Source organism: Podarcis bocagei (genome assembly GCF_964188305.1).
Source record: "Podarcis bocagei genome assembly, chromosome: 2".
Classification (NCBI taxonomy): Eukaryota; Metazoa; Chordata; class Lepidosauria; order Squamata; family Lacertidae; genus Podarcis; species Podarcis bocagei.
In genome coordinates this window covers 74,419,887-74,445,307 of record NC_138126.1, presented here as the reverse complement: position 1 = coordinate 74,445,307, position 25,421 = coordinate 74,419,887, and the positions used below count along the sequence as shown (strand labels likewise).

The 25,421-nt window shown below is 42.9% G+C and overlaps 1 long non-coding RNA gene across 1 annotated transcript; it reads left to right on the top strand.

Moving 5' to 3' along the window:
* The first annotated feature begins 102 nt into the window (after nt 1-102).
* On the top strand, nt 103-22,697 carry LOC308582506. The gene is made up of 3 exons (XR_014005716.1): nt 103-842; nt 15,474-15,733; nt 22,588-22,697. It is a non-coding gene; the product is annotated as an uncharacterized lncRNA (long non-coding RNA).
* Nucleotides 22,698-25,421: the final 2,724 nt, after the last annotated feature.

Below are 25,421 nucleotides of genomic sequence, written 5' to 3'. Positions count from 1 at the left end.
ACATTGCCGCTCTGGCCTGCTCTCTCTACTCCTCCGGTGCACCTCCGGCTGCTGAATGCGCCCTGCACCCCCTACGCCCGCGCTCTGGTCAGGTCGCGCATGCGCTATGGGGCCGTATGGGATCATCTTCCGTTCCCCAGCTCGCTTGGGGCTGTGGGATCGCGAGTTCAGTTGAGGCGTCTCAAATGGACGTTGTTTACATCTCCTCGCCCCCCCTCCACGCCCACTGCTGTCAGCATGAAACTGCCCCCACCCATCCTGTGTTTTCATGTGGTGTTTTCCTACGTCCCCGGCTTCCTTTTCCTACCCTGGCGATTCCGTAGCCCCGCCTGACGTCATCGGGATGCCAACTGCGCTGCATCCCTTTCCCGCCCTCTCTGCGTCGCCTCACAGGAGGACGAGAGGGGCTGCGTTTGACTGCGCCAGATCCACGCAAAGGAATGTGCAGATTACGTGTTTTAACACCCCCGGCCTTAAAGCCTCAGATTCTTCCAAACCACTTCATTCACTGATCTCTGAGGGGCTTAGCTTCTGGGGAAACGTGAGCCCATGATGTGCCTGCACACGTTATGCGTCAACCTTGATGCAGAAAGCAAATTCTAACTACAAAACAGAAAGGAGATTCCCGCGCTTGTGCTCACACTCCTGAATCTGCCCCCACAGGGATTATAATCCCCTGAACCCAGTATCCCGAGTTGGATCTTTGCTTCAGACAGACAGTCTACCCCCTAAATGTCAACTGACCAGTACTCCCCCCCCCCGGGGTACTCAAGGATACACAGTACCGGCACCTTTTTTTCCAAAATGTTAAAAGTGTGGCATTTAACTGTAACAACTTCACGGTGAGTATTGGCAGCTTTTTTCATTAAAAAAGCACTGGAAATCATTATGTTAATTAAAACCACTGTTCCTACAGAGTAGTCAGGCCATCCTATGGAAGCCTAGCTAGGCAGGCAAAGACAAAATGCCCCAGAAGGTTCAAGAGTGACAGTTTACTCCAGTGTACTTCATACAGCATTAGATGATCATCCCTGAAAGGGAATTAAAGCATATGATGTGGTTTGGGGATTAGATTATGCATGAACAAGCCTTATTTCATAGCACACGGTTATGCATGTTTACTCAGGTGTAAGTGTGCATTGGATGGCAACCATTTATCTTCCTGCCCACATCTTTAATTTTTAAGGTAAGGATGGGAAACCTCTGGCCCTCCAGCTGTTGGTTTGCAGCTCCCATCATCCCTGACCAATAGCCATGCTGGCTGAGGCTGATTGAAGTTAAGAGTTCAACAACATCTGGAATGACACAGGTTCCCTATCCTTAATAATCTAAAACGGCATAGTCAAAACATGGCCTTTAATTATTTTCTCTTCCTCTTAACTGTACTTAGAGAGGCTAGTGCACACACATTACAGAGGCTAATGTGCACACAAAGCCCATTATTGCAAAGTGTATCCTAAATCCCTGAAACTAAACTAATTCCAGAGCCTCACCAGATCTCCTATTGCTGAAACTCTGTTTGTTCAGGTAAAAATAACTCCTCGTTGATTTCCACTATCATTCCACTGTCCCCTAAATCCCCAAGGCCTAATTTAACAGAAATATCTGAGAAGAGAAGAAGACACTTGGGGCCACTACACGGCTGTGCCATGTTCTATAGTGTAATTAGCTTCAAAGCCAATAGATTTCCTTATAGCACATTCCAGCTAATACATCAAGGGATGAATCAAGGGGGAGTATGAGCACTTTCTGGTTCTCTGTTGAGCCCCCGTAATGTACAGCGGAAGCTTCAGTTTAGACTGGCTACCTCATTTACTAGTCCTTTTATATTGAAAACATGCTACTTTGCACCAATCTCTATCAACATGATGCCACCCCCCTTCTCCATTTAGTATGATGACTTTTTTTTCCTATTTAAGCTGTGTAGTCCTTCTCTATATAGCCTTGTATTATGCTGATGGGCTTCCCACTTCTGTCTCATTTCCTATAAAAGTCCCATCTCCCACCCTTTAGCTAATTAAGACTGCAATCCAATACACACTTACATGAAAGTAGGTCCCATCCAGCTCAGTAGTGCTTACTTCTGTGGTGCTTACTTACTTGTGTTATAAGACAGCAATCCTAAACACTAGGGCATAAGTCCTATTGAATTCAGTGGGATTTCTTTCTGAATAACAATGCTTGTAAGTGGGCTGCACAAACTTCAGCAGCTTGCAAGGACTGTCATTCTTCAGATGAGCTGAGGTTGAACTACTGTATCATACGAGTTGGTCCAAATTATTGCTTTCCTGTTGCCAGTGCTCAATAAAAATAAATCCTCACACAGCATGTAGATACAAGTTAGCAATATCTGGAGTTGAATATTTATAGTATTTGACGGTTGCAGAATGTTCAGCAGGCTTCCCTTAGTACTGGAGCAACCCAGGCACAATAATCGCAGGCATCTTCCAGATGCCTTTAGAAAACAACAACAGGGAAATGGATGTGGGTTTCATTTTCCATTCTCATCGTATTCTAAGCAGTGGGGGTGAGGGGGTGAATTTCTAGAATCTGCTTCAGTTTAAAAAGAGTGGCTTCATGCAGCATTCCCTTGCTGCTTCGCCTTTTTGGATTCAATTCTTTACCACTGTCTTCCATGTGGGGCACTTTGATTCCTGTGCTGTCTGTCAGAGATGCAGTACATAAGCGAGGGTGTCGTATTTTTCAAAATGTGATTTAAGCCAGTCTGCGTTTTAAGCCTATCTATGAAAAAAATGGTCTTTAGAAAGGCAGATTCTGAGGCTTGCATGCATCTTTATTTACTATAGATTGGCATAAGGCTGAAATTGTATGCATGCTGTCACCTGGAACTTACTTCCAAGTAGACATATATAGGAATGAGGGGTACATTTACAAAAATAAATAAATGTTGGAACCTTTCTCAGGACCAGCTGACAGCATCCTAACAATAGATGGTGTTTGGTTGCAGATACTGCCATTTTGGTATGTGCATACCTTGCCATTCCTATTGTTAAGCCTGCCTGTTTCCAAGTTCTGTTTCTCCCAAATTACAAAAACACACACATGCAGACATTGTATTCTGCTAGGACAGCCTTCTACCTACCTGCTCCCATTTTTAACCTTATTCATAGTCTTAGTACATTAGGGGCTAGTCCATACTTGCACTTGTCCCATGGCTAGAAAGCATTGGTCCAAGAGGCTTTCCATTGGTCCCACAACTTTCCCAGGGAAAATCTACTCTTTAATGCTAAATCAGAGCAAAACGTCAATCCGGAGAAACCCCAAAATGCCGTTTGCTCTGAATGAGAGGTAAAGAGCAGTTTTCCCCAGGGGAAAGCTGCAAGATAAGAGGAAGTGTGGCTAAGCCCTCAGCCTACATTGCAGCAGTTCACTTCCAAACACTATCCAACTTAGCTCCCGGTTTTCTCTTCTTATTTGCTTACGTAGCCCAATCTTGGCCAAGAAGAATATGTGTGCTAGGAATATTCCCATTCCCTCTAGCATACTTGGGATAGTGCCTAAGTGTACAGGAACTTCCTGTTTCAGGGCAAATAACCAGCAGAATGACTTATATTGATGTGGAAGCCTATGATGCAGTTTCCATGCTCTTGCTTTCATTGAGTGCCAATTGCATTAGCTGGACAGTACTAGGGATGGGATGATACCTAGAAGGAGAAAAGGAAGTGGCAAAATACACTTGGTGGGGCATACTTGGGACTGTAGAGGAATGGGGAGTGGGAAGAAATGTTGGATTAGCTGTGAATGCCATTTCCTAGGGTTGCTTTTCTGCCTGACCCACGGAAACGTAGCAGGTGGTTTCCCCTGGAAAAATGAAAATGAACTATTGGTGAAACAAAAAGGTAAAAATCTTAATCCTTGTACAACACAGTCCTGTGCATGTCTGCTCAGAAGGAAGCCCCATTGAGTTCATTGGGACATGACCCCAATTAAGTAGGAATAGAATTGCAGTTTGTTATACAAAGGAGGAGCACTGTAAGGTGAAAAGGTGACAACCCCATAAACATCAAGAAAGTCGGGTGACATTGCTTGTAGTTTTTTTGTAGCACAAACTACTACAGCAAATAGCAGTATTAGGGATAATGGGGGGAAGAGAGAGACAAAGCATGTGTTGGGGTAAAAAATATGTTCTAAATGATTTGTGTAGGTAGCATTCCACAGCTTTACAGCCAAGAGATCAGTTGTACTAAGCAATCTGACAGATTGGAGAAGACTTTATTCCTAAATTCATGTCTGCTGAACCTATAACTGTGTTTGCAACACTCTCTCTACTGTGGCTGTCTGGCACAGCACTGTATCTTCCCTCCAGTTCTTTCTTCCTCCTCTTCTTTTTCTAGAGGGTGCACCTTGGCCTCTTCAAACTGGATGTTGTCTAGTCCTGAAAACCACTGTCAGTTTTGACATGTATTCAAGATAATATGTATGTTCAGGGCTGTTAGTTTGCCAGCAGTTTCTTTTGCTGTATTGCGTCTTTCGTATCACACTTAACCATGAGCAAAGAACATACACAAGGAAAAAACTTTTAAAGATAAGAGCTGTAATTAACATCATAAGACTGTAGAAACAATCATATGCCCCAGAGATTTCTTGTCATTCTTGTCTCTCACCCACCCCCATTGCATTTTTAAAGCAGTATATTTTGTTGGCTGTTGAATGAAAATTAATATTCTGGTCCTTCATCTCGTTATCTATATGTCTGTTAAAATGGCATCTCTGGGTTGATACAAAGCACTTGTAACATAAGCAGCAGAAGACTGACAAAAGTGATGATTATCTATGTGTCTTCATATATTTCTCTCAGGGGTTTCTAGTAGTTTAACCAAACTGCTAGCTGATTAATACTTTTTGTAGGCCAGAGAAATCATTCTTTAAAAAATATGGGATGGCTTTTTCATGTAGTTTAAACGTTTGAAACTAGGAAATGAATTTTACTGAAGGCAAACAATATTAAAGGATGGAATCCTAATGCACACATACAGGGGGGTAAATCCCTTTGAAAACAGCAGAATTTAGAACTAAGCGAACGTGCATAGGCTTGTGGTGTTGGGCTGCAATCCTGCACACTCAAACTGGGATTAAGAGCAACACGGTGAATTTATGAGTGAATATGCTTAGGGTTATGCTCAACAAAAGGCTCTTAAATGGAGGTGGAGCAATTCTTGGTCTAGTTATTTGGCTTTTCTAGTCAGGGACGTACCTAGTGGTTGGTGAGGTTGGCCCCCGCCAAGGGGGCAGGTCAGGGGAGAGAGTGCAAAAATTGTGCTTCTCTTTTTGCTTTGACTGGGGAATCTGGGTGCTGATATGGGCCGTCACAGCAACCCTGCAGAGTCCCCTCCCCAGTCCACCAGCAGCACTGGTGGTTAGTTTGCACAATGGGGCTCCCAGTGAGGACACCACTGCTTGGCCCTCCATTCTCATGTGGTGCTGCTCCCCACCCTCCGCTCCTCCTGCTTGCCCCAATAATGGCCTTTCAGCTGATATGGTGACTGAGAAACGTCAGGCGAGGCTCTTATTTTACCACAGCTGAGTCACTTTTCCTTGGTTTCTTTGCCGCCTTGACCTATTTCCAACATGCACACTGCTGCATGTTTACTCCAGAGAGCAACAGCCATTGACTTAAGTGGGGTTTACGTCTGAGAAAAGTGTGCACTGGAGCACAACCTCCAAGTTGGCGCATTGTCAGAAGTAACGAAAAGGCAAGCAAGGTATTGTCAGAGGTTTCTGCCTCTGGCTTACCAGATTTAAGCTGCAGTCCTGTGTACTGGGTTTTTGGGGAGTAAGCCCCATTGAACTCGGTGGGATTTACTTTTGACTAAACATTTAAAGGATCGTGCTGTTAAACGCCCAGTTTAAGAGTCATTTGTGATTATTGAATTACATCATTTCTCCTCCTGGTGATGGGTGTGTGTGTGTCGATACATCTCCTTGCCAGGGGTGCAAGAGACCAGGGTGAGGTGCGCAGATACAGCTCCTTGCCAGGGGCACAAAGAAGCTTAGGTATGCCTCTGTTTCTAGTAAGCTGGGAAGCTGTCTCATCTAGCTCAGCATCTTCTAAATACCAGCTAGGGTAGTGGCTCTCCAGGATTTCAGCCAGGAGCCTTTCCAAGTACTACCTGGAGTTGGCAGGTTGGGGATAGAACCTTGGACTTGAACCTTATAGGAGGAAAAGCTGCTTATGTAGGGGAATGAATTGCAGTGAGCAACCTATAGATGGAGGAATGGCTTCATCAGCCTTTTGTCTTCTCCCCTGCTACAAATAACATATTCCTGAAGTATTGCATCTTATCCTGGCTGGACAACTGTGTGAGCTGAGCTTGGGTTCCTGGATCTTTTCAGGTTTCCAGGAGTGGGTATGAGCAAGTTGCAGGGTGACCCATTCCAGCTACTGGTGATATTTATTTAATTGCATTTATATCACACATTTTACTCCAAAGAGCTCAGGGGAGCATAGGTGGTTCTCTCTGCCCACATTGTATCCTCACAACAACGTTGTAGGCTGAGAGATTGTAGCTAGCCAATGGTCACATCCTGAGCTTCGGGACTCAGTGGAGACATGAGACATGCTCCTTGTCCAACACTCTAATCTTGTACTACATAAACCGCTTAGAGGTTTTTGATGATTAAGTGGTATATTAGACAAAGATACAGCTAAAGGGAAACACCCATGGTCTAAACAACATAGAATCTTGGGTCACCTTAAAGACCTACACATTTATTGTGGCATAAGCTTTCGAAGATTACAGTCTTCTTCATCGTTATGGCTAGAGAGACTATACCCATGACTGTGAGTTGTTGGGGAATACCAGTGAATAGTGATGTTGTGCTCATTGTCTGCTTGTGCGCTTCCCATAGGTATTTGGTTGGCCACTGTGAGAACAGGGTGCTGGACTACATCATTTGATCCAATGGGGCTCTTACGTTCTTCAAAATATCTTGGATAGCTGCACTAGGAAGAGACCTCTGTGTGGGAGACACTATCATTTTAAGAGGATTATGCTTAAATGTACTGCTTGTGTGATCCGAAAACAGCCTTCAGTAGGAAATGATCTGGGGGCAGCAGTGACTATAGTTTTTCTATTAATCCTTCATTTTGAAAATAGTTAATAAAAATTGGTTTGCTGCATTTTGAACCCTGAGAGTATAAATACAACTACCTCTGGCTGAGTTCTGCTGGCAACTGAAGCAAGACAGTACAAGGCTAGACAAGCCATCATCTGACTTGGAATAAGACAGAGTTCACATGTTTCTGTGATAGGGTGGAGCTGAAACAACTTTAAGAAGCTCTGTGGCTTCTGCTGCTGCTGCTGCATTTTCACCATCCAGGCCGACTGGCTTGGAAGCCCTCCAAGTGGTTTAGGAATATGGTCTTCTGTGATTACATTCTGTTAGCCAGAATTGGTTGTGATCATTCATTTCCTGTGTTCAGCTGTTATGCAATGTTTCTGTGTTTTGTTGAAGAGGTGCTGGAGGAAGTGAGCATTGTTATAGTTAGTGGGAGAAACAAAAGCTTTTGAACTTCAAATTTCTGGGAATAAAAAAAAAGGACCTCCTACTGTTTTCTGGGAAAAGTAGACAGAAGAAAACCTCTCGTTCTACAGTGTTGTGCAGAACTGTCATATGCAGTTCTTGGGAAGTAGTTGGCTAAAATCTGCACTGTTCTTTCAAAACCTTTGGCAGCGAACCAGAGCACCAACCAACAGCATGAGGAACAAACTCAGTACCAACAAACATCATCCCCAACAGAAGACATTCTTGTGTTACATTTTGTAGTGGGGGAAACATTTCCCTCCCCTTGTAAAGAAAATAAATGGTGTGTAGGGAAGGTGTTTCCTTCTGCTGATGCAAATGAAATCAAATATATGCTTAATGCTTACAGTGTATTTGAAGTATTGATTGCCCTAGATTGCTGAAGAATTCAGACTCATCACATAAACTACAGCTAGGTGTGATGCTAATATGCCATTGATGGCTTCACTCCATTTAGAGAAAGGATAAGGAAGCTTTCAGTGGAAGTTGTGCATCCTCTACGTTTTTTTGGGGGGGGGGGCTAGACATCACACTGTTCATAAATCTCGTCGAAATTAAATTTGGTCATACAGTTCCTTTGACAATTTCTGAAGAGCAAGCATGCAATGTGTAAGAATGTTGATGGGGTGAGAAACAATACACTACTTGCAGCAGTTTTGTGCAGCCTCCAGGACCTTGACAGATAACAGAAAACCTCAACCTTCCTATTAAAAATGGTCCTTGTGGATTTAGATACCTGGCGCTTGAAAATAAGATGGCAAAATAGATTACAGGCTTAGGTCATCCTCCATCCTGAAATCAGTTTTATAATCTCAAAATTACGTGAGTGGTTTCTTTGTGGTTTGAGCCTCCCAGAGATGGCTGTGGGCAGAATTTGTGCATTTGCAGGGGTTGGACTAGATGACCCTTGGGTCCCTTCCAACTCTACAGTTCTATGATTCTATGGTGAGAATGTTCACTTCTCCAAGTTCACTTTGAGATGTTGGTGTCATCCAGAAGGAAAGAGGATGGCAAAGATACAGGGGTTGAAAGAAGGGGTGGTGGTTAAAGGGCAGAAACACAGTTTTGAATGTCACCAATGTAAAGGCTGCAGCTGAGGCCATGAGAATGAATATGAACTAAGAGATATTGTAGACTAGTGTGGTTGTCGCAGGGCCTCTATGAGAAATACGCTAGATTGGAGTAGAGACAGTAACAATGTAAGTGGTGAGGCCATAAGCATCAAAGCAGGCCACACAATTGGAAACCTCTTGAAAAATTAATATACCAAGGAAGATTGTCATTACCATTTCCTCTTATTTATTCATCTAATCAATTCATTTATAAATCACTTGCCACGAGGCACCCCAAGATGATTTTTGATGTAACTTACATAAAACAGTTACGTAGATTAAAACAATTGCATATATTACAAACATGCGGCTAGTAAACTGAAATGCTTTTCATTTCTTGCTTATCGAGGCTGTTTCAGTAGCCTTGGAAATGCCAGGTAAGAGTCGTGGCCGTGCTTGGGATTACTGCCCCTTCTGTAAGATTTTTATTATCTATTTTTTTAACAAAAAAGCAGAGTCGTCAACTCCCATTAACCAAGCCTAGTTGTGTGTCCAGCATTCTGTGCTGAACACTTTACCCTCATTTATCCCATGATGTGCAGGAAGGCAGGAGACGGGAGCAATCTCCCATTCTTGTTAACGGAATTGTGTACCTCATTCTCTGTGCATTGTGCTGAGAATGAACGGGGAAAGACGTGTTTGGAATCAGCAAAAAGCTTCTTCTATTCAGCTGGAAGAAAGCGCTGGCTAGAGCTGGCGAGTAGAGGGAAGAATTGGAAACAATTGCTTAAAAAGAGAATCGGTTGGATTTCTCCCCAAATTTCTGCTGAGGCAATGACAATTTGGAAGTGTTTTGCAGCCTTGCTCCCAACCTGGTTGATAACCTTTGTGTTTTGTGTTATAGTGCTGCTACCAGCACTTTCATTGGTACGTCAGTTTTTCATCTGTGCTAGCTAATGACTAAAACAGCCCCGGTAACGCAGTTGCTTATTTTCCAATATAATTATTTCTGAGCACTCCTACATTTGCTGCTTATCCCAGGGGACGGGCTCTCTGCTGTGCTGCTTTGATAGAGCAGCAGTCCTTTGCATTCTTCTACACTTTCCCTTCAGGTGTGGCAAATCAGGATGGCAGCACCGCACTGTTTTCAAGCTCTGGTGGCATCCCACCCCTTCTTCTTGACTCTTAGGCTGGCTCTGTAATTACCGGTAAGCAGGAGGTGGCAGGTAAACACTGACTTGTACACCCCTAATGATGCTACTTTCTGCCTTGACTGAAGACCCGAGAGCATCCTAAGCATTAATGAACAAAGCCTCACAATGCCACCGAGAGCAAAAGCAATGGGGAATTAAGGCCCTGTTTACTTGAGCTGTTTGTGAGCAGTTAAGAGCAAAACCGTGTCATTGTGCAGCAAAGGCAACCAGAGAGCCACTAATACAGACTCCAGAGTGCATGCTGCTCACCCAAAAAATATGTGAAGTGCTGCATGTTATTCCAACCAACGTTAAAAATTTAGAAGGAACCCAAAAAGACATCTGGTTAACTTCTTCAGCGTGGGACCTTGCTTTTCTCTCTCTCTCTCTCTCTCTCTCTCTCTCTCTCTCTCTCTCAGGTTTCTTTATTTGAAACATATGATCTGCACGGAAACATACTGGGATAGTTACCAGCACACCCTAGACACGGATGTGATAGGCAAAGCCAGCAATACCACAAAGATGGGTGCCATGTCAGATTTCAGGAAGGGACCGAAATCCAGTGGGATGTGGGTTTCCTAGAGGCATCTGGGTGGCTGCCTCTGTGGGAAGGAGGATGCTGGCAGAGGCAGTTTTAGGGTGGCACAACCAGTGCGGTTGCTCTGGGCACCATGCTGCAGAGGGTGCCAAAACAATGCTGTAGAACAGAGCACAAAAGGCAGGGGGTGCCGAATTTTAGCATCATCCAGAGCACCGCTGAAATTTGAGAGTTCAATGTCCACCACTGATGTTGAACCAGATGGATCTTTGGTCTGATCTAACGAGAACAGCTGTCATATTCTTATGCCAGTTGAATTGCAAATATTTATTGTGATTTTGCTTTTTCGTGTATTTCACAGTACCTATGGGAATGTTATCAGCATAAGATAGTTACTCTTCCCCTCTTTCTTGAGAAAAATCAACCACCAAGGGATTTGTCTCTTGGGACTAGCGTATGGAGGAATTGAATATTGTTTATAATAGTAGTTGCACATCATAGACAACCACTGTGCTTGCCTGAGACAAAGATGCTCCTGAGGGACAATTCTATGGGTGGCTGTATCCAGAGCAGATTCATTGCAATTAATGAACATGGCTAAGTTTGGTCCATTGATTTCAATGGGTCTGCTCTGAATAAAACTTAGGTACCTGAAGGGGGAGGGTTATGACTGCCCCCTGATCAATATTGCCTCTCTTCGTGGACTATGTTTGTTCAGTACCATGAAGCACAGCCATTAATTAGAAACATACTGGCTTTTAAGGCCTTATTGCTGTTACCCAGCATGACATCATTTTAGTGGTTTGATTGGCTGGCTGGCAGCTTCTTTAGGTCATTGGCATCATTTATCTCATTCAGTGTTTTAACGCAATGAAGACCCACAATATCTCTGCTTTCCCATCTCTCTTCTGCACAGCAGCTGCCAATTACCACTACACAGGTGTTCAAAGAGAATCTAAAGGATTTCAGATTTAAGTTTTGCCCAGAGGGTTTCTCCTCTCTTTCTTAAAGCAATTTGGTTTGCTAATCTCTCCAGTACAGCAATTCTAGGCCTGAGGCACATATTTATTTTCCTTTAATAGTTTCAAAATTAGGGATACCCAAAGCGGGTGGTTTTATTTACGTCTTCTTTTGTCTGTCCTCCCCAACTGAACTTCTGGGCTGGGGTTCAAGTTGTATTTCTGTACAGAAGAAATACAGGGCAAACTGGCTATCCAGCTGTAATATCCACAGAGGTCTCTTTCTGCCTCTCAGTTCCTCAGGAAGTGGACCAAACAGAACCTTACATATAGGTGCTGCTTCCTGGGTTCATCCTTTAGTTGAGATTCCTGTATTGCAGGGAGTTGGACTTCATGATCCTCAGGTCCCTTCCAACTCTACAATGTTATGATTCTGTGATCAAGGAAAAGGCAAAATGCAAAGCTTCCGTGTAAGCAAATTAGTCTGAAACATTAATTTATCCAGGGTGCAAGCAGTAAAAAATCACCCATTTCTTCGAGATGGGTGTGGATGTGGGAAAGAAATACTACGTATTTTTTATTATTAAGATACTAAGTAAAAATTAGATTGCAGGATGGTATGTTTTAGCTATATTTTAAATGTGGCACAAGCATCCCCTTCTCCCTCTCCCGCTGAGAGGAGCAGATTTCTAATATGTATGCATTACCTCTCATTAGGAAACGAGCATATTTAATGCTGGGTAGTTCTTTGAACCGAATGACTGCAAAAGGAGGGATGTTTTTCACTTTGAAGAGTTGCCATGATTTCAAGGCAACACGTTCCTGATCACCTTTTGAGTTAATCTCAATCTGACATGAGCAAAGGTGGGATGCTTGATAGTTGGAAAGAGCAGCCAGAGTTGAGAGCAGAGTTTGGCAGTGATGTGAGCCAGAGGAAAAAGCAGCAAGCTGGAGAGAGTGGGAGCCATGTTTGAATCCAAGATTGTAGCTATGGGGAAAATAAGGCCATTTTGGGGTGTTAATGCTGCAAACCCCTCCATCTTAGGCTCAGGTTGAACATGTAAATCATATATCATAAAGACACCGCAATCTCTTCTGTGCCTCATTTCCAAAGGAAACACAAACCCTGGGTAAGCGCCTGGAACCCCTGGAATCTTGCGCTGATCAGAGACTGGGGTGGCGCACAACTATACTATCTCATTGCCAGTACAGAAATATGATTCAGCTGCCAGTCCAGTTGGCTTTTGTACATAGAGTGGTAGTGGTGGGGTGCCATTTTATCCTCAGGCAGCAATATGTCTTGAGCTGGCCCTGATACCACAGAAGCAGCCGCCAATGTGGCTGTATGCCTTGGAATTCCTGGCTGTCATCACTGGGTAGAATTCAGTGCAATGCTAAGTGGGGTTTGCATGCAGGGAAGGGGGTCTGTTCACACAAGGAGACTCCCTCCCCCCCATGTGCACCCGCTGAACCTGTCCATGGGTTCCCCCATCCCTCGAGAGCATATTTAAGGGCCACAGGAGGGGGAGGATGAAAAAGTCCTGTTGTGCGAGTGGACCCCCTACCGTATTCCCAGCAACTCTTTTGACTCCCACCCACCGGGGAGGAAAGAGGAATATGGAGTCTGCTATAGGCCCTTGTGCATGTGCCAAATTATCTTTCAATGATAAAATAGGGTCTTACGATGAAAAAGATTGTATCCGAACCTAAGATTAAGAGTAATGATGCTATTTTACCTGTAATCAGGATAAAGGTGTGGAAAAGTGTTAATGTATCTGTGACATATGTTCCAAGAGCTACATTGGTGAGAGTGAGATGGGGCTGCTTCACCCATTCCTGTTGTGTTCCGTCGCTCCTTTACACAGTCAGATCTGAGTCTGATGTATAGTTATTCTGATGGCCATCTTCCCCTCTTCCAGTGGCCAGTAAAGACCCTGACCCACACATTAAATTCTCTCCTGATAAGCAGTGAAAGTGCACCATGGGTGCCAACTTGGAATAAAATATGGGGGGGGGTAAGCACTTGCACCCCATTTGAATGGCAATGTCCATTAACTTTGAAGTGTGTGGGCCCCTCAAGTACTTTATGGGGGTGCTGCTGAAGGGACCTCGAGAGTTGGCACAATGCCACATTGAGTAGAAGTCTGAGTTTGGTTAACCAATTCAGATATATACTAATTTTTTTAATACATCTGAATTGGTTACCCAATTTTTATCCAGTTTACCTTGATTCCTAAAAAGCAGAGAGGCAAGCTAATGATGTTCTGAATTTAAGCAGAACACACCAATAGCGGTTCCAGGAATAAACTTTACAAGGTTGGATGTCGTTATCTGTGGCTTCTGATAAAAATACAAATGTGCTAACCTGAGGTTATGCCTTGAACTGTAACTCCACATTCAATTCCTCAGAATTTCACCAAAGCCGTCGCAACAACAAAACAGTAGTTTAATCAGTGATTGCTAACGAAAACAATGTGTCACATCCTGAGAATGTAGGCATCAAGCTGCCAAATCCCTGTAGGTGGGCAGCCAGCAGTGCAAGTAGGAGAATGCAGTATTGATATCTGGGGAGGAGGGTGAGTCAGAGAGTTTTCTAGAAACAGGAAGTCAGGAATCACTCCTCCTCAGTCCTGCCCCAAAGTCTTTTCAGCTGCAAAACTCACTGGGGGGCTAAATTTGTTTCATTGGTTCCGGCATCTCACTAGCCCTTGTAAAAGGTAGGAGGTATATCTTACTACCTTTAGGCTCCTCAGCAGTTTGTAAGTGGAGTTTACCTGTATCCTTAAATCTGCCTGCTTTGTTTACATCTGTTACTCTCTTTTCATTGCTCTGTACTCTGTCCCATCCTTTCCATTGGTCTCTCCAGCGCCTGATCTGGCAATGCCCCTTGTATCCCTGTAAGCTCCTAAAACAGAGTTCAACTTCAACAGCTGGTCAAAGGAAACGCTTCCATCTGAAACATTTGTTGACCAAATTTGTTGGGGTGGAGGAGGATTGTGCATGTTTGGTCTGTAGGCATTGTCTGTCAAGTCAGTTTGATGCAAATGCATCATTCTGGACAGATGATATCTTTATCATTGTATTCCAGTAATTTTATTCACATTCTCATGGTGATTTTTTTGGTGGAACTAAAATTGGTTTATACACATTTTTAAATAGTGTTTTATATATATGTTTGGTGTTTCCCAGTGGTATAGTGCCAAGTGGTTTTTAGAAAGCATTGCTAATATAGAAGCATTGGCAGTACCAAATTTGTAATGTGTTTGAAAGTAAAATTATCATTGTCTAAACAATCAGATAGGACCTACCATAGCAACTAAGGCCTTGGTATTTTACCTTGGGTCCACTACATATGGGACGTGGGTGGCGCTGTGGGTTAAACCACTGAGCCTAGGGCTTGCCGATCAGAAGGTCGGCGGTTTGAACGGTGGGGTGAGCTCGCGTTGCTCGGTCCCTGCTCCTGCCAACCTAGCAGTTCGGAAGCATGTCAAAGTGCAAGTAGATAAATAGGTACCGCTCCGGTGGGAAGGTAAACGGCGTTTCCGTGTGCTGCTCTGGTTCACCAGAAGCGGCTTAGTCATGCTGGCCAGATGACCCGGAAGCTGTACGCCAGCTCCCTTGGCCAATAAAGCGAGATGAGCGCTGCAACCCCAGTCGGCCATGACTGGACCTAATGGTCAGGGGTCCCTTTACCTTTTTACCAGTACATATAAGCTCATCTGAACTATGCTGTCTGAAAACATCTCTGTAGGTGAGGTGTACTATCCTGACAATTTCATTAGTCTGAAGATGGGCAGGTGTCCCCACATTGCAACCTGCCACATAAAAGCATAGATGAACGAAAAGCCTAACAACTAGCACTTGTAATGACAGTATATAGTTGATAATCCTTACCATTCTACAATGCTATCTTCCACCACTACCATGATTCCTGGGGAAATTTCTTAAGCCCTTGGGCCACTGTACACTTTCTGAGCAGCAAGAAAATCTAGCAAATTGCATCCTTTGGCACCAGGGAAAAAACATTTCCCTTTAACCTTCTATATCATTTTAAATCTGTTTGTGGGAGAGGGGTGTTACTGGTTTTATTTTTGTTTTTATTATGTGTTTTGTATTCTCATTTTGTATTTTTATATTGTGAACCGCCTTGTGATCTTAATCAATAAAATCCTTCTATTTCCTCCAGCAGTGCTGTGCCCATTTTGGGTCTGGGGAGTCACTGTCTTGCCTCCTGCTATAAAAACAAGCAAGCAGAGGCTCTTACCTGTAAGAAAGAAAGAGACCTTTATTCATGGAATGAACTGTATAGGCTCAGCAGCAGATAGAGTGCTGAGGGGTCATGATTCAGGACTTCAGGAGCAGGGCAAGAAGTTTAGAACTGGACGGAATCAATGAAGATGTCCCAACAAGTTTCCATGCCGCGTCTGCCAAGCTTTTAAAGATGAGGTACGGCATGTTCACTTGTGAGACTTGCTTGCTTTGCAGGAATGTTGGGATGGCATATGCATGCTTCATTAGGGTTGGTGGAGATCAATGGGATCAAGTTAGGCATTACTAACTCAATGAATGATTATTTGGTGACCTAAAGGTATAATGACTGGGAGCCACTGATAGCTTTATCCTCTGTGAATTTGTTCAATGTTAAGTATGTTTTGTGTGACTAAGTCCTTCCCTTTGTCTGTCTTGAACCTTCTGCTAATCAATTTCATTGGACAATTCAAAGTTTGGTATTATCAGAAAGGAAGTAAGGAAGGCTCTCCATCTACTTTTTCTACATTATACATTACAGTGGTACCTCAGGTTAAGTACTTAATTCGTTCCGGAGGTCCGTACTTAACCTGAAACTGTTCTTAACCTGAAGCACCACTTTAGCTAATGGGGCCTCCTGCTGCCGCTGCGCCGCCGGAGCCCGATTTGTGTTCTCATCCTGAAGCAAAGTTCTTAACCTGAAGCACTATTTCTGGGTTAGCGGAGTCTGTAACCTGAAGCGTATGTAACCTGAGGTACCACTGTATTTAACTTCTGTCATATCCCACTTACTCACTTTTTTCTAAGCTAAAAAGCCCCAATTGTTCTAGTTTATTCTCATGGGCAAAGGGTACAGCTCCCTAATCATTTTCCAACTCTAAATATTCTTTTTGAGGTGAGTTAACCAGAACTGTACATGGTACTCCAAGCATGCCCACACCATAGATTTGTGCTGAGAGTGTTATGATTCTGGCAATTTATTTTTAGTTCTTCTCCAAGTATTCTCAGGCATAGAATTGGTCTTTATATAACTGTTGCACAATGAGTTGACATTTTTCATTCAGCTGTCCACTATGACACAAATATATCTCTTCTAGTTTGTAAACACCAGTTCAGCTCCCTGGTATGCAGACTGTTTGTAGCTTCTTCTTATTATTATTTTAAAGAAGATTGACCATTTCCTGTGTCTTTAAGAAATTTTGGCTTGATGTCCTCAGGAGCTGGTAATTTGTTAATGTCCTAGGAGTTAATATTTTGTTCTGTCTATTTGCTGCAGTTCTTCAGACTTCCTTCCTGAGAAAGTCTGTTCAGGCACAGGTATCTGACCTACTTCTTCCACAGTGAAGGCAAACGCAAATAATTAATTCAGCTTCTCTGCAATCTTCCTATTGTCCTTCAGCATACATTTCTCTCCCTCCCTTGTCAGTTAGTAATCCTGGTTCCTGTTCTTCCTGCCTCTGCAGTATGGAGATAGAGACTGCAGGGTGCCTGAGTCTGCATGTCCAAGTGCTCAATCAGGGACTGTGGGCCTTGGAAAGCAACTGGGCCTAGTGGATTGGCTTACCACCTGTTCCTTATTTAAAGGAATGGTTCCTTATTCAATAATACTAAAAATTAAAAATTGGATAAGGAACCCTTCCCTGAAATGTGCAACAAGGCCTGGCCCAGCCTACTGAGTTACCATGTGCATGTTTTTGATATTAATTTTTTGTATCTTTATTTTATATCGTCTTATGATTTATGTGGAAATCGTTTAATTTGGTTGTGTAATTTTTGATGTTTTATTTGTTGTTTATGACTACTTTTGCTATGGAAAGGTGGCACACAAATAAAATTATGTAAGTATGTAAGACATCAAAGTTACCATTCCAAGTTGACTGTGTTACTCAAGCCTCAAAGCCCTCTTCAAGAGGCAAACAGAGATGTTTAGTGCAGCATAGGCTCCTGGGATTGGCAGGCTGCATGCAACTATTGGAATGGTCAGGTCTGGTATAAAGACTAGTACCTTGGCCTGCCTTGCGCTGGTCAATAGACCAGGTTCCTGAAATACAGCTTCTAGTTCAAATCATTTAGGGACCCAAAGCACCATCCAGGTACAAATTTGGGTACAGTTGCCCTTCGCCCTAAGTAGCCTGCCCTGGCATGCTTGCCTCTTCCTCCTTCCTGAAGATGTTTGCTCTTACATTTTCCCATATTAGGGGAATATGTGTTGACCACAGACAGAGTCTTGAAAATACCATGAAATTGTTCCCAAATTCACTTGATTTGCAAGACCTCCTCTGTGGCAGAGGCTTCTCACAAACTAATGTCCATGTGGCTTAAGCCAAACCGCACAGAAATTGTTCTGAGGATGCTGAGCCTCACTTATTTTCAACCACATGTATATTGTAACATGGAAACATTCTCTATGGCTTTGAAATCTTCCACATCTTGTTAAATTGTCTCTGCAAAAGGTCCTGTGGTTTTGACAAGCTTTTGAATGTGAAAGTGATGGTGACTGCATCCCAGGCTAGGCAGAATGGAGTTCTTGACTGAAGGCTTAGAGATGAGGAGCTTTAATATGTCTGGAGTACCTGCTCAATAGGGGTCAGCACAGACCACTACATGAAGAGCATCTCTGCTTGAGCCATGTGCCCTCCCCAGCAAGGAAGGACGGCTGGGTTCCTGTGTAGGCACATTACAGGGGTTCCACTCCCCCAACCCCCCATGTAATGTGGGGGTGGCCAATCAGACACATAAAACAGTTTGACACTGGGAGAGATGAAATGTACAATGGCGACTGATGCCAAACCAGATTATAAACTATTGAGTGAAAAAGAAAAAGAAAAAAGAGCATTTGAATGATACTCTGTCATCTTAAAAATACACACATAAAACTGCATTTTCCTTTTGAGAACTATAATTTTATGAATGAAGAAGCAGAGCAGTCAGATTCCTAGCCAGCTTAAATATACATCTGGAGTACATATTATTGTTTCCATTAGAAGCAATAGCTCTTGAACACTCGAAGGATGGGCTTGCTAAAGATACCATCATTCTGTATACAAGCAGATGAAAGCAATGCCAGAATGTGATCCTTCACCCCGTCTAAGAGATGGTTCTTCAGGATCAACAACCCAAGCAGGGGCATCCTTGGCCCAGTCTGCCCCCCCATCCCTTGCCCCTTCCTTTTTCCAAATACTTTGCTTACAGAGCAGCTGGGCATGATGCAAAGGAAAGTGAAAGTGAGACTCCAAACCCTGACCATCTTTCTTTGTTCAGAGGACATATAGTTTTTATATTTTATACATACATTTACATATTTTATTTATTTCAAATATGCTTAGCCCACACTTCATCAGATGATCTAAGGGCCAGTAACAGCCACAAAAACCTAACAGTATTATCAAACTTCTATTTGTTCTATTTATTACTTCTATGACAGTAATAAAATGCTTAAAACCACCAATTTCTACGTACCGATAGAATGGGCAAAACAGTGTAAGCTACCTAAATTCAAGCAGTTCAAGCAAGAGGAAACAAGTGCGGTTTTCATTTGGTGTCAAAAGATACAGAAGGTTTGTAACTAAGGTTGTTTAAAATAGAAAAACTGCATACACCCAAGAACTACAGGGTGTTTTTTTAATATATTCGATAATTCTGTGTCATTATTTATTTTCATGTTCTGTATTTTATTTTATTTTTGCATATAAATAAAAAACCCTTCATAAAAAGAGGAAAGGGACAGAGCGTTGGCACCAGCAGCAGCTTCAAAGGGAAGGAGATTCCTATGGAGAAGGGACTTTCCCACATAGCCACATCATATACTTCACCCAACACCAGCACACTCAAAACAGCTATATAAATCAGCATTTGCAAATCTATGTCATAACCCTGTGCCCTGGGTCTTTTGAGCTTCTGGCAATGCCCCTGTACTCGAGGGGCAGCCTGTCTCTCTCTTAAATGTTTAAAATTATTTCCCTAGACCAGTTGGCCTCACACTTGGGAGCTCTGGAATAACGCTAGGGCAGGGGTAGCCAATGTGATGCCCCCCAGATTTATTTGTACACTACAACTCCCATCATCCCTAGCCAGTATTGCCAATTGGCAGGAATTATGTGAATTGTAGTCCAGCAACAGCTAGAGGCCACCATTTTGGCCCACCCTGGCTGGGGACCATTCAAATTGATTAATTAATCAATACAGTTTTCTTCCATGCTTTACCACAGTCCTGTCCGCACATAACATTTTCAACCCTTCTTCTTTTTAAAGTCTTCCTTCTTTTCAATGTCTGGCAAAAAAACAAACAAAAAGGTATTTATCTTACATTCTCCATCATCTCTATATTTTAGTAAGTGTGAGGGATTATATTGAAGCCACAACAATCATATCAGAAGACACAAATAGCTCAACATTCCCCCCACCAAAAAAAACCACCACCACCAAAGAAAGTGGATCAGTGTCATTCTGAAAATTGGCAGCATTTAAGGAAATAAATTTTACCTTACTTTGTAGCACATGAAGCAATTTTATGAAGCCTCACAAACTCTGAGTAGGCTGTACCATTTCAGAGCACAGTCAGCTGCCTTCTACTGAGTGAGAAGAGGGAGCGGGTGGCACTGTGGTGTAAACCACTGAGCTTGCTGATCGGAAGGTCGGCGGTTCGAATCCCCGCGACAGGTTGAGCTACCATTGCTCGGTCTCTGCTCCTGCCAACCTAGCAGTTCGAAAGCACGCCAGTGCAAGTAGATAAATAGGTACCGCCGTGGTGGAAAAGTAAACAGTGTTTCATTGCGCTCTGGCTTCTGTCACAGTGTTCCGTTGTGCCAGAAGTGGTTTAGTCATCCTGGCCACATGACCCGGAAAGCTGTCTGTGGACAAACGCTGGCTCCCTCGGGCTGAAGCAAGATGAGCGCCGCACCCCAAAGTCGCCTTTGACTGGACTTAACCGTCCAGGGGTCCTTTATCTTTACCTTTACTGAGTGAGACCATTAACATCTATAAGTCTACTTTGAGTAGAACTATTACTGGATACAACCCATAATTTGGGATGAACATTAGAACTATGTTTTAATTGTCATCACTAATTGAAACAAAAACTAATATACAAATCCTTCGGAGCACAGAATTAAGGCTAACTGTTGTAATATCAGCAAGAGACTAAGTGCAATAGCACTTTGAATATGTTCAATATATCAAGCACCATTGTCTCTAGATACTCCCTTGTTGTAACATGGAATAATAATGATTTTTTGGTCATGTAAACTTTTACCTCTTGATCATAAAGCTGAGTCATCACACAGACCATTAGCTTTATCTGCAGTAAAATGTACAGTCTAGTGGGAGCCCCCAGGCCCATATGTTTTCACATCTGAATTGTTTTAAGCCATTTAAGTAACAACTTGAAACAACCTTCCTTTCCCCATATGTTGAGGAGTGTTCCTATTCCCTTGTACAAAGCAACTCCTGCCAGTCTTTGAAGAGCATGAATCTGTCTTTGATCTGCATGGAAAGAAGTGGCCCAGTCTTATGGTGGCAATACAGCGCTGTTTCTTTCACAAGTACCTCATCCAGAGAACATTATTTATGGTTGCCAAACATTACTGATCTTCATCAGGCCAGATTAACTTGAATTTATGCTATGTATTTCCATTCAGACACTAAAGGAGCTTAAAAGGGCTTATTCTTATCAGGCCTTCTTGCAACAGAGCTAAGAATGTGGGGAAACTTAATATTTGTGATGCAAATTAAAATAGTTGGGCAGGAAGAAGAAGCCATTGTTGCTGATCCCCAGATTTTACCATAGCTATGAAAATAAAAAAATTCCTTCCAGTAGCACCTTAAAGACCAACTAAGTTAGTTCTTGGTATGAGCTTTCGTGTGCATGCACACTTCTTCAGATACACTGAAGAAGTGTGCATGCACACGAAAGCTCGTACCAAGAACTAACTTAGTTGGTCTTTAAGGTGCTACTGGAAGGAATTTTTTTATTTTGACTATGGCAGACCAACACGGCTACCTATCTGTAACTGGAACCATAGCTATGAAAGTCTCTTCTAGCTATTACTAAGCACATTTAGATGGGCTGTTGCTTTTTATGGATTCACTTGGTAGAACAGAGTACAGGAGAACTCTAGATTTAATTGACCAAATGCCTCTCTTCATAGTTCTATAAATAACCTCAAAGAGACAAACTACATATTCTGCAGGAGATTCGTGATTTAGTACTTCTTCACTTGAAGGGCCCAGACATTTTTGCAATTATGCTACCCACATTTTTCTACAACTTAATATAGCAGAAAACTATAAGCACTGTACATGAAAGCAATAAAAACACATCTACTGCATTCAACAAAAGAGTCCTAAGAGCTAGATTAAAACAAAATGCCACTGTCTATCACAAATAAACATCAGCAGTGTACAAAACAAAACAAAATAGTGTGGGCTTCACCTAACAGTTCTGTCAGCAGAAGCACTGTACAAGGACTCCACTTGCACAAAGGGGCTTTCTGCCCCCCTCAACTGCCCCAATTCCCTGAAATTGTCTTGCGGGGCCAGGAGAACCCCCAAAATAGCATGCATGGGGGGGGGGATTGTTCCATTTGGCAAGCTGAAATGTTTGCGCAGATGGAACAACTGGAAGAGTGTGATGTTAAATTACCCCCTAAAAGTCAGAGTGCAGGGAAGCATGTAGATTCTTAAGAAATATCTAAATGTCATTACTGTCTTGACCTCACAAATGACCAAAGGGAAAGGACATCAGAAGGACGGTGCTGTCACTGAGAAGGTCTGCTTCCATGTTGTCACCAAGTGATAATGCACTGATCATGGTATAATCAGCAAAATCTCCTTGGAAGATTTTAAAAATCTGTTCGGTCTGTCTCAGAGGAGGCACAATGCCCTTCAGAATTGTGAGGGGGGAAACAATACAATGTGTTGTTGTCGTTGTTTAGTCGTTTAGTCGTGTCCGACTCTTCGTGACCACATGGACCAGAGCACGCCAGGCACTCCTGTCTTCGCTGTCTTTGATATAGCAATATCAAAATGAAAAGATTTATTCTATCACATTTTAGATTACCTGAGATTCCTTTTACCTGAGGCTCCAAGAAATCAACATTCTGATCCACAGGAATGCGAGACAGTAGAGGAAGACCTGAAGTTAATAAAGTATGCCTTAACTGTAGAGCCATGTTAGCTTTATTATTAACAGAGTGACTTTTGCTTTCCATGAAGGAAGTTCCTTCCATGTGAGCTTCTTTGAAGATTAAAAATGTTCTCAGTACTGACCCAGCAACCTATATATGTCTTCTCATATGCCTCCTACTTTTCTTCTGACCTACTGACCTGCATACATTTTTGAATACAACTCCTATAATCTTTTATCATTGGCCATGCTGGCTGGAGCTGATGAGAGTTGTAGTCCAAAACATCTGGTGGGCAACAGGTTGGGGAAGGAACAATGCTCTAAACTAGGGGTGGAGAAGCTGTGGCCCTCCAGCTGTTGTTGGCCCATCAGCCCCACTCAGCATGGCTAACAGTGTGGGACTATGGGAGCTGTAGTTCAGCAACATCTGGAGGACTTAAAAAACCCATGCCAGCATACATGAACAGCATAGCATGTGTGAGATCCTCAGCAGACTTCATAGCTCGCCCACCCACCCCCAGTAAAGGAAAAACCCACTTTAGCTCATTGTCAGGTTCAGGGGAAATATACATAACAAGGAATGTGAACAACTTGTCGGTCAGGGTAGCAAGCATCCAGTTCTGGGGCTTGCACCCAAGTCTAGGCATAGCTGGAATTCATTTTAATTCAAGTTTCATAAAGCACCCTTCCATTGAACTTCCAGGGTAATTTACAAAAACATTATATCATATATATTAAATATAACAAACAACATGTTAAAAAGAGCTAATATCTAATAATACATTTTAGAGCCTAGGATAATGAAAACATCTTTGCTGGAGAGTCTAAAATAGGCTTTCTCAAACTCGGCCCTCCAGATATTTTTGACCTACAACTCCCATTATCCCTAGCTAGCAGGGCCAGTGGTCAGGGGTGATTGGAATTGTAGTATCAAAACATCTGGAGGGCTGAGTTTGAGGAAGCCTGGTCTAAAAGGAGAGTCTTCTCTAGGGTTCCACCACTGAAAATACTCTCCATCTCTCTTATTGCCACTTGCCTCATCTTGGATATTCAGGGCACCTGGAAGAATATGATCTCAATGCAAGGGCCATCAAGGATGACCTCAGTGCATGGACAGGTTGGTGTGGGAGCAGGTGTCTCTTCTGGTACCTGGTTCACAAACCATGTAAAGGTTTGGAGGCAAGAACCAGCACTTTCCATTGTGACAATTCCAACTTACTTTGTTTTCCGAGTGTATGAAAATGATACTTTTGCAGCAAGTATTAATTAACATCAGTTGGGAGCTGCATCTATCCATTCCTGGAACTGATACGGAAGGCAGAGAATTTTCAAATGGCCAGGTTTTAATAAAAATCCAAGTGACATGCTTATGGTAAGAATCACAGGTTGTATTTGGTTCTTGTGACTGTTAATTAATGGGATATGTGGTAAGCTACAGTATATGTTTTCAGAGGTCTGCTTCACAACAGGAAGAATTCTTTTATCTCCACACACTTGGGTGGATTACAACTTGGCAGCATCTCTTATTGGAGTTTAGCATGAAAATATTTCCCAAGAAATTAGGACTTTGTTATACAACTTGATAAAGACTGCATCTAGTTGAAACAGATTTTACCAGTATTCCATATTCATTGTATGGTGCACTGCAACTATAAAAATGTATATTCAGTCCTGTTGTTCATGTTATTGTGTGTGTGGACCCTCATTGTGTATACTTTTGTTCTCTTTCGATACCAGAGGCGTACGTTCCCATAGATCAGGCCTAGTGAAGAACCCAGTGGATGCATTTTGAAGTAACTGAACAGGCTTCAAAGGCGGGCCTATTTATTTATTATTTATACTTACAACCTGCCCTTTACCAACTGACCCCAAGGTGAGTTACAAAAATGTCACAATTAAAAGCAAGTACAATTTATATTATATTCATAAAATAAGACCACAAAACAACCAATAGCAAAGTAACAAACAGTAGCACAGAACAGTAGTGGACAGCAATGCAGGAGGAGGAAAGCCATCAACTCTACCAAAGATCTGGTGGTGAAGAAGAAGAAGAAGAAGAATTTGGACTTGATATCCCACCTTTCACTCCCCTTAAGGAGTCTCAAAGCGGCTCACAATCTCCTTTCCCTTCCTCTCCAACAACAAACACTCTGTGAGGTGAGTGAGGCTGAGAGACTTCAGAGAAGTGTGACTAGCCCAAGGTCACCTAGCAGCTGCATGTGGAGAAGCGGGGATGTGAACCCGGTTCACCAGATTACGAGTCCACTACTCTTAACCACTACACCACGCTGGCTCTGGTGAAGAGGTGGGACTTGACCAATTGCTGAAAAGCATACAGTGATGGTACAAGACACACCTCAGAGAGAAGGTAATTCCACAACATGGGGGCAACCACAGAGAAGGCCCTCTCGTGTGTCACCACTCTTAAAACCACAGAGGGTGGTGGTAATTCCAATAGGGCCTGTTCTGCTGGGAAGGTTGATGTTGGGCTAGAGTAGGGCTTTATATGACAGTATTGACCCCTTAAATTGGGCTTGGTAGAGAAGTGGAAACCAGCAAAGGTCTTTCAGTACTGTCGGAAGAAGAACTGGCTGGAGACACTACCAGTTCTTGTGCTACTAGGAACTTTAATTGAAAAGGGGATGCACCACCACCTCTTTCAAGGGCCAATCCCTCTGCCCTGCAACACAGCGTTCAGCAATACCTGGACCCTTCCAGCCACACCCTGTTGGCTAGTTTTTATAAATCATGATGGACAAGGGT